This window comes from Penaeus chinensis, chromosome 12 (assembly GCF_019202785.1).
Source record: "Penaeus chinensis breed Huanghai No. 1 chromosome 12, ASM1920278v2, whole genome shotgun sequence".
NCBI classification, from domain to species: domain Eukaryota; kingdom Metazoa; phylum Arthropoda; class Malacostraca; order Decapoda; family Penaeidae; genus Penaeus; species Penaeus chinensis.
Genome location: NC_061830.1, coordinates 13,094,991 through 13,104,990, shown reverse-complemented (window position 1 = coordinate 13,104,990; position 10,000 = coordinate 13,094,991).

The window sequence follows — 10,000 nt, the reverse complement described above, 5'->3', positions numbered from 1 at the left end:
GCGTTCGTATATGTGTTCGTGGCTGTGTGCGTTCGTATATGTGTTCGTGGCTGTGTGCGTTCGTATATGTGTTCGTGGCTGTGTGCGTTCGTATATGTGTTCGTGGCTGTGTGCGTTCGTATATGTGTTCGTGGCTGTGTGCGTTCGTATATGTGTTCGTGGCTGTGTGCGTTCGTATATGTGTTCGTGGCTGTGTGCGTTCGTATATGTGTTCGTGGTTGTGTGCGTGCCTGCATGTATGTGTTCGTGCTTACGGACGTGCGTTCGTATGTGTTCGTGGTTGTGTGCGTGCCTGCATGTATATGTTCGTGGTTGCGTACGTGCGTGTGTGTATATATCCATGGTTGTGTATGTGTGTGTGTGTATGTATATGTAACCAGGGATGTACTTTTATTATTATTTATTAGTCAATAAACACACACCAGTCAGAGCGAGATGTAAGTGGTGTGTAACTGACAGACTGATTTCTTATTACTATATGTTAAAGCAAAAAAAGAAAAACACTATAAATTAGTGACTGGGTTCCTGCTATAATTTTGAGTTGCAATGGTAATAAGAATCACGGTATGATAGTAATAAGTAGTTAATATCAATGGCACAGATTTATATTTTGTTTGCTTTGTTTTTAGCTATTGTCTCCTGGTTATAATAAACAGGTCAAGATGCAAAATGTGGAAAATGCCAACTTCTTTATTTATGTTTCACGTGTAATACATCTTGGACTTTTTTTTTTTTTTCGAAAATCACAAGCGTAAGCAGTCAAATGTCCCCTGAAGTACTCTATGGATTTCCTAGTTGTAAATCATATTGCTACCAACACACCCATCGAATCAAAATCTTGGAGTCAGCTACATACACTGAATATAAAAATTCTAACAGAAAAAACTGGTCAAACATTCTTTACTTCCTTTGTACTATACTACTCTCTCTCTCTCTCTCTCACTTTTCTAATGCTTCCTGTGGTATGTACCTTATTACCTTATTACTATATATCTCTCTCTCTCTCTCTCTCTCTCACTTTTCTAATACTTTCTCAGTAGCAAACGTCTATAACATAACAAAAAAACAGCAACAACAACAACAACAACAAAAAAAACCCAGTTGACTACATACACTGAATATATAACTTCTAACAGAAAACGCTGCTCACAAATTCCTTCCCTCTTCCTTTGTACCTTATTACCTTCAACTAGATCTCTCTCTCTCCCTCTCTCTTTTCTAATACCTTCTCCGTGGTAAACGCCAATAACATGACAAAAGGTGTTCTTAACTGTTCATTATTCGTTTCGTGAAGTTGTCTCTTCTGGTCAGATTTTTCTGGAGAAGAAACCGGCAAGGAGTGTGACTTTTCAATATCATTATCAATGTGTTTAGTTATCATCGTTGTTGTTATCGTGATTATTGTTATAAATAATATTATCGTAATATCATTGCCGGCATCATTATATCCAACATTATTATTTTTAGTTTTTTTCTTTATAACTATCATAATTCTTGCTGTTAACATTTTCAATTTCAGTTGTTGCTATGTGACTTTTGTCATGATCAATCTTCATTATCATCATAATTATCTTTATTATTAACACATTTCTTTATTGCCATTCGTATTTTGATAAACAATATCTCAATATTTTTTTCGATATATATATATATATATATATATATATATATATATATATCTGAACACACAGACACACGTGTGTTTCTATGCATATATAGATATATACATACATATATACATACATACATACATGCATATGTGTATATATATATATATATATATATATATATATATATATATATATATATATATGCATATATATACATATATATGTGTGTGTGTGTGTGTGTATACGGACACATATATCTACTACACATACACACACACACACACACACACACACACACACACACACACGTGTGTGTATGTGTGTAATGATGTATATATAAATATATATATATATATATTATATATATTATATATATATATATATATATATATATATATATATATATATATATATATATATATATATATATATGTAAATGTATATATGTATACACACACACACACACACACACACACACACACACACACACATATATATATATATATATATATATATGCATTATATATATTATTTGTACACAGTTACACACACCACACGGCGTAAGCGTGAAAAATGTGTAAAACAGATGAATTAGCGAAATGGCAAGATATGAAATAAATGAATTAATGAGCATCGCAAAGGAACAAATATAAGACACTATTTCAAGTCTTTGAACAGTATTAAAATACGTCTTAACACTGATCTAACAATATGGCATGTAGAGAAATATACACGAGTTTCATGTGTCTAAATATATATGTACAAACAAAAGAATAACTGAGAATGACCAATGGAATAAAAATAAGTGATCCAAGCATTCGTAAATAGATGGTCACTAATACTTTTATGTATTATTTCTATGTGCTTTGTCTGATTTGCTTTGTTATTATTAGATTTGCTTGGAAGAAAATATCAAATGAAATAGATTTTCACTGCCAAATATCGTTTAAACATCAAATATTTTAATATGAACTAAAAATCAGTGAAATATAGGAAGGTGTAAGGCAAACTTTTTGTTTTCATCTAAATCTTCATACCTGGTAATTCCGTTCAATTAATTATTTGGAATATATTATCCCATGCAAATTTAAATAATCACAAACAGACTATTAAAAAAAAAAAAAATAGTAATGTTGGTCTGCTTTTTGAAAATTATTTAATTTAGACTGTACTTTTCCGTTGATATAAACAATTTCTTAAGAATGTCAGATACTCATAAAAAAGTATATTACGTTATAGCGATAATGTCTAGTTTTGTGAATTATCTCTTAAACGGTACAGCCTCACTTTACGAAAGATAAAAAAACAAACAAAAAAAAACAAACAAAAAACAAACAAATGGAAACGTGCAACTAGTCCTGCAAACACCGAAATATATAATTCATATATAATATATATAATTTCGATCTTAAATATTCAACTTTGCAATTATGATATTTCCCAGCTCTTTGTTAATTAGGTATCTGTTTATTAAATATCTTAATTTTAACATCCATAGTTTTTGTTCTAGCCTCAGGATATAAAAACAATTTAACTTTCAAATATTCTCCTCCATATAACAGGTCTAGATTGACACCAAAATAAGCCTTAAGCACACTCTATCAAAAACAACTCGACTCCCCTTAGAAAATCTTCCGAAACAAAAACCCATGGAAGCAATATAAACAAATAATAATTTTGTAAACAGCATGATTAATACTTCTGACGAAGACAGCGATCACGTCACAAGCAAAATACACACTAATTCAAGCTTTCAACGACGCTTTTCACTTCTTTTTTTTCTTATGATCAACCACAACTGCCGCAGCAGAAAAATTATCTAATGAAAAACGTTTGGTCTTCAAGATCAAGGATCGGGCATTCCCTATCAACATACCGATAAACACTCCAAGTACATAAATCATATTTCTTAATCACTTCCAGTATAACTTAAAAAACTCTGATTCAAAGGATATCGGTATCTAAGGTAATCAGCAGGTTTGCAAACACTAAACAAAAGCCATACATAATTAACTGGAAACTAACGTATTCTAATATCTAACCGAACCTCATTTTTTTCAGATCTATTCCCCATACCACAAGTAACCATTTATAAAATAATGCAGAGTATAGGTGGTAAATATAAGCAAAAAATAAATCAATTAAATAAAATCAATAGAAATAAATATATAAATAAGTCGAGTGTAATATTGAAAATTACATATATGATATAAAACGTATGGTCAATGCACGAATGGTAAGACAAGAATCAGTCAACTTTTTCTTAATTACCAATAAATATCACGCACAGTTCACCGACACATACCTTGCGGATGTCTTTTCTCCAAATCCTTTTCTAATGATAATAATAAAAACACAAATACATAATCAAATATACCTCACGTTCAGGCATATACTAGGCAATTTATCTGAACAAAGATTAACATGTATCCCTCGAAGTATTTTCAGATTTGAATAATTAACATCTCTAAAAAGAGGTTTCGATTATACAAAATATAAGCAAAATTTCATTGAATTTAAAGTTTTCCATAGTCTCCGTTAGTAAACATTTTCTATGTTAGAGATAATTATAGAAAATAGGAGAAGCTATGGGTAACTATAACATATAGATTAATACTCGCTGAACCATTTTTTTTATAAAGCTTCTTTCATTGTCATTTGGTATTGTTATGAACTATATATATATATATATATATATATATATATACACATACATATACACACACACACACACACACACATATATATATATATACATTTATTATGCTCGTTATCGAAACACGACTATCAACGTTGCAGTCATTGCTTATTTGTCTGACGACGATCATTATTATAATAGAGAACGTATGAATAGTATCACAAAAATAATACGTGAATAAAAATTTCCATTAATCACACACACGCACAAAACGATACTAGTAATGATAAGAACAATAGTAAAGTTGCTGCCGACACTTCTACTATTCCCAATGATGATGATTATTACAGTAATTCAATTCACATTCCATGGGATTGTAAGCTTGAAATCTTCATTTTCTTTTATATAATGATATGTTAATATCTTATGATATGAAAGTTAATATTTTGTGCACACACACATATAAGGATGAGATTATCATCATTGTCGATGTTATTATTAATGTAAATATTATCATTCCTCGAGGCAAATACACTACAAGAAAGTAATCAGACCTCTAGTTTATGTTCATATATTATTTCCACGACTATGCAAGGTGAAAAAAATATGAATGGAAGGGGAACGGAAGGAAGAGAGGAAAGGGTGGAGGAGGGAGAAAGGGAGGAGACATGGGCTTAAAAACAGAAAGAAAAAAAAAAAAAAAAATGGGGGTATAAATAGTAAAAGGGAATGAGGAAAGGGAGAGGGAGGGGGAAGGGAAAAGGGGCTCAGCGAAAAGAGGGGTGTGGGGGAGGGGCGGAAGGAGATATGGAAGTAAAAGAGTTGGGGGATTTTAAGGAGGGAAGTGGGCGGGGGGAGAGGGGGGGGGGGCAGATGCAGAGCTTAAAGCGAGAGGGGAGGAGTGTATTTAAGGAAGATTTGGGAGTAAGAGGGAGTTGGGAAAGGAAAAGTGAGAGAGGAGGCGAAAGGTAGGAGGAGGCGGAATGTGGGAGAGAGTACCCCTTATTTATTACCATTTTGTTCCGTGGAATTTCAAAGGGTCCCTCTATTAATCATTATTATCGTCATCATCATCATCGTCATCATTATCCTCATTATCATTATTATTATTGTTAATGTTACTATTATTATTATCATCATCATCTGCTATAATATTTTATCACAAATTTAAGATATCCAGCGCCCATATAAATACCATTTTTTTTCTAGCATTTCGTACTTGAATCCCCCCTTGCCAAATCGATTCAACACACACACACACACACATCTATCTATCTATATATATACACACAATGTATAGTATATATATACAATATAATATATATAATATATGTGTGTATATATATATATATATATGTATATATATATATATATATATATATATATATATAAGTTATTATGTAGATAAACACATGAGTAGATTTGTATATATTTAAGCGGACCTATAAATAACTAAAAATCACATATATATATATACATATATATATATATATGTGTGTGTGTGTGTGTGTGTGTGTGTGTGTGTGTATATATATATACATATATACACACATATATACACACACACATACGTACATACACACACACACACACACACACACACACACACAGACACACACACACACACACACACACACATATATATATACATATATAAATACATCCATCCATACATACATACATATATATATATATACATACATACATACATACATACATACATATATATATATATATATTACAATTGTGCAGGAAAATTATTATATATTTTTATGAGAGTAAATCTTAGTTTATCACCATTATTAACAATAATGCATTTTATAGAACAAAACATGCCTAACAACCTCTATTTGAAAATCCGAACACACCCACGATTCCTGACCCTAGTAATTTTCTGTGATTGCGCCTGTACCATTGCTAATTAGCTGTTGATTAGCTAATTATGACGATTATGACTTACTGCATGAATTATTCCCTGCTGCTTGCAATGACAAAGCAACAACGAAATGTGTATATTCACTCTTGTATTCATGCGTTCATATGATCAGTTTAAAGAACAGATGTAGGCATTGCCATTCTATGTGTTAAGGTAGTTCTACAGTATAAGGGGATAATTATTTTGAAAGCACACAGAAAATGTTACCCTCTGTAGTACCACTGAAAAGACTAATATTAATAAAATAAACTGAAAGCTAAAAATGGGTTAATTTCTCTTACGCCGCCGATATATTATAGCAAAGGGAAAAGCCGGAACGAATACAAAATTTTCTCGAGATAAAATCAAGCGCCATCTCGTATCTAAATCTGCTTTTGAAGGAATGTGTTACAAACTGTTTGCTATAGATGAGGAATGGATATAACAACAAAGATTATTTTTAGAATGTTCTTTCTTTTACTTTAGAAAAATTACTGTTGTTTTATTTTTATTTTAATCATGGTATTGGTGACCTACAACATTACCACTAATGGCGAAAAAGTGTTATTAGCAACAACCAAGAGGAAAATGTAGATATTGATTAAAAGAACAAGGGTAGTAAATTGACACTGATGGGAGTTATAACAGTAGAAATAATCATGAATACATTAATTACAACGACCATATTAAGCAACATTACTATTATCTACATTATAATCTGCGTTATGATTAATGTTATTATTGTTGTTATATTTTTTTTTATGATTATTGCTTTTACTGTTACTATTATCAATATTATTAATGCTACTTACTATTGATATTGCCATTATTATCATTATCAATATCTTCATCATCTTATCATCATTATTATCACTGTTGTTATAATTACTGTTATAATAGTAATAATAATTATTATCTTTATCATAATTGTTACTAAAATTATGATTATAATTATCATTACTACTGCAACCAAAATTATTATCACTATTATCTGCATCTGCATTATAATTATTGTTATCGCTTCTATGATAATCATTATTATTTTTACATTATTTATTATCACTATTATCAGTATGATTATTCTCATTATTATTACTATAGTCACTGCTATGTCTATCATTATTATCATTATCATTGTTGTTATGTTATTATCATTATCTTTTTTATAATCACTATCATCATTATTATTATTATCATTTTAACTGTTATCATTATTATCCTTATTATAATTACTATTATCATTGTTAAAATTACTATTATTATTATTATTATTATTATCATTTTAACTGTTATCATTTTCACATGATCGTCATTATTTTCACCATTGTTGTTGTTTTCATTTTCATTACTGTTAGTGTCATAACCATTATTATTATTGTCATTGCTATTATTATTACTATTATTATAATTATTATTATCATTATTAGTATTATCAATTGTGTCATCATTACCATTATTATTACTGTAATCATCATTATCATAAAAGTCATTGGTACTATTATCATTATGATTATTATTGCTTATTTGTTACTCTTATTCTTAATAATGACAATGATATTAATGACGGTGTTAATAACAATAATAATAATAATAATAATGGTAATACAAGGATAATAATCATAATAATAATGATAATAATAATAATAATAATAATAATAACAATTATAATTATGATGATGATGATGATGATGATGTTGATAATGATACAAAACAATAATAATAATAATAATGGTAACAACAACAACAATAATAATAGTAACAAGGATGGTAATAATAGTAATGAAAATAATAAGAACAAGAAGAACAACAATTAAAATAATTATGTTCATATTAATTATTATTAGTATTATGATCAGTACTATTATCATAATTATCATTATTACTACTACTATCATGATCATTGTTATCATTATCAATATTATTAACACTATTATTATTATTATTATTATTATCATCATCATCATTTTGATTATTATCATTATCATTATTATTATTACTATTATTATCATTATTGGTAGTATTAGTAGTAGTATCACAATTATTATTATTATTGTTATCATCATTGTTATTAATACCATTACCATTATCATTATTGCAATTATCATAATAATTATATTATTATCATTATTAATGCTGTTATCACTCTTGACATGATGTTATCAATAATCATCATGAACATTATCATTATTCTAATATTGATTACATAAATGATGGCGATAATAATAATATTAATGAAATAACTATTATTACCACTATTGCTATTATCAATAATACAATAATAACAAATATTGCATTTTCTTTAATGATTGACAAAAAGGTAATGATAAAAAGAATAATTACAACAACAAGAGCACTCTGAATTAAAAAGAAACAATGAATAAGAATAATAATAATAATGATAATTATAATGAGAATAATAATAATGATAATGATAATAACAACAATAATAATAACAGTAAATAAAGGAACTATAGCAGCAACAGCAAAAAAAAAAAAAAAAAAAAAGGTAACAAAAAGATAGTGACAGTTATAATATGTTAATTTTAGAATAACTAATAACGCCATTCATAATAATGATAAGAATATAATTTACATAAATAATAGTACTGGTGACAAAAGTAAAAATAAAAGTTATTGTTTGGAAGACACTGTAAGAAATATTAAAATGTTTATTTATTTTATCACGTCTTTATTATCATTATAATTATTATAATTTTATTACTATCATCATCATATTATTATAAATTTTATCACGTCTTTACTATCATTATAATTATTACTATTATCATCAACATATTATTATTATTATTATTATCAATATCATCATCGACTATAATAAGCAACGGTGCCAGAAATCCTACACGCTTGAAAATAAACTGTGGGTCGTAATGTCAATAGAAAACCAAGCATGTGATGAGATATTTAACCATATATGCAAGAGAAGATACAACCTACGAAAAAAAAAAAAAAAACATACATTCAGCTTATCTTCCAAATGATAAAGGAAGTTATATTGAAAGAATAGTAATCAACAATGTTAATTACGACGTGTTAGTGCCTGTCACACTCGATCTTTCAAAACAACATGACCACCAAAGACCTTCAAACAACACTAATAACAGCAGTAAAATCATCGCCATCAATAATCCCTTCGCCATCTGGAGCCACCTCGACGGTCCGCGGAAAGAAGTCACACCCGGGATGTTTCCTTTGCATAATGCTACGCGTCGCTCCGCCCTTGCTCCAAAGCTTGCAAGACATGGATTTTTGATGTCCGTGGTTGTTGCAGCTGACATGTCTGAGGGTCCTAGGCAGAAGAGGCACCATGAATGCTTAATTTATCCCAAGAGGATAACAACATTGAGTACAGGCACCGTTTATCTTGGACATGCCTGCTACACCGGATCCAACACAGTTGACATTGTATCCGCGTCACTTTGCTAGCGCCTCTGATTGTATGCGGCGTGTTCCCTATTTTTCTTGTAATTTTGGAAGGATGTTTTCACTCTAGGCCCGTTTTCAACACGGCGCGGGTGATTTACAAGGCAGGTATGAGGAACAAAAATAATGAAATGGTAGTGAGCTAGTAATCTAACTCGAGTGCATCTTTCCGTATATATGGATTATGAGAAAATGTGGATGTAGTCATTGTTTAGGTATGACTGTTATAAGAAAAGGCTCGTGGAAGTGACAATTCAAGTGAAAAAAAGCATAGCGTTGGGTAAATAGATAATATTAACGCAAGAAAATATGTACGCGTTCCTCAGTAGTTTAATTCAGGTTAAACAAACATGTATCACTGCAGCCCGAGTCCCAAGTCCCATCTGTTTTCCTTTC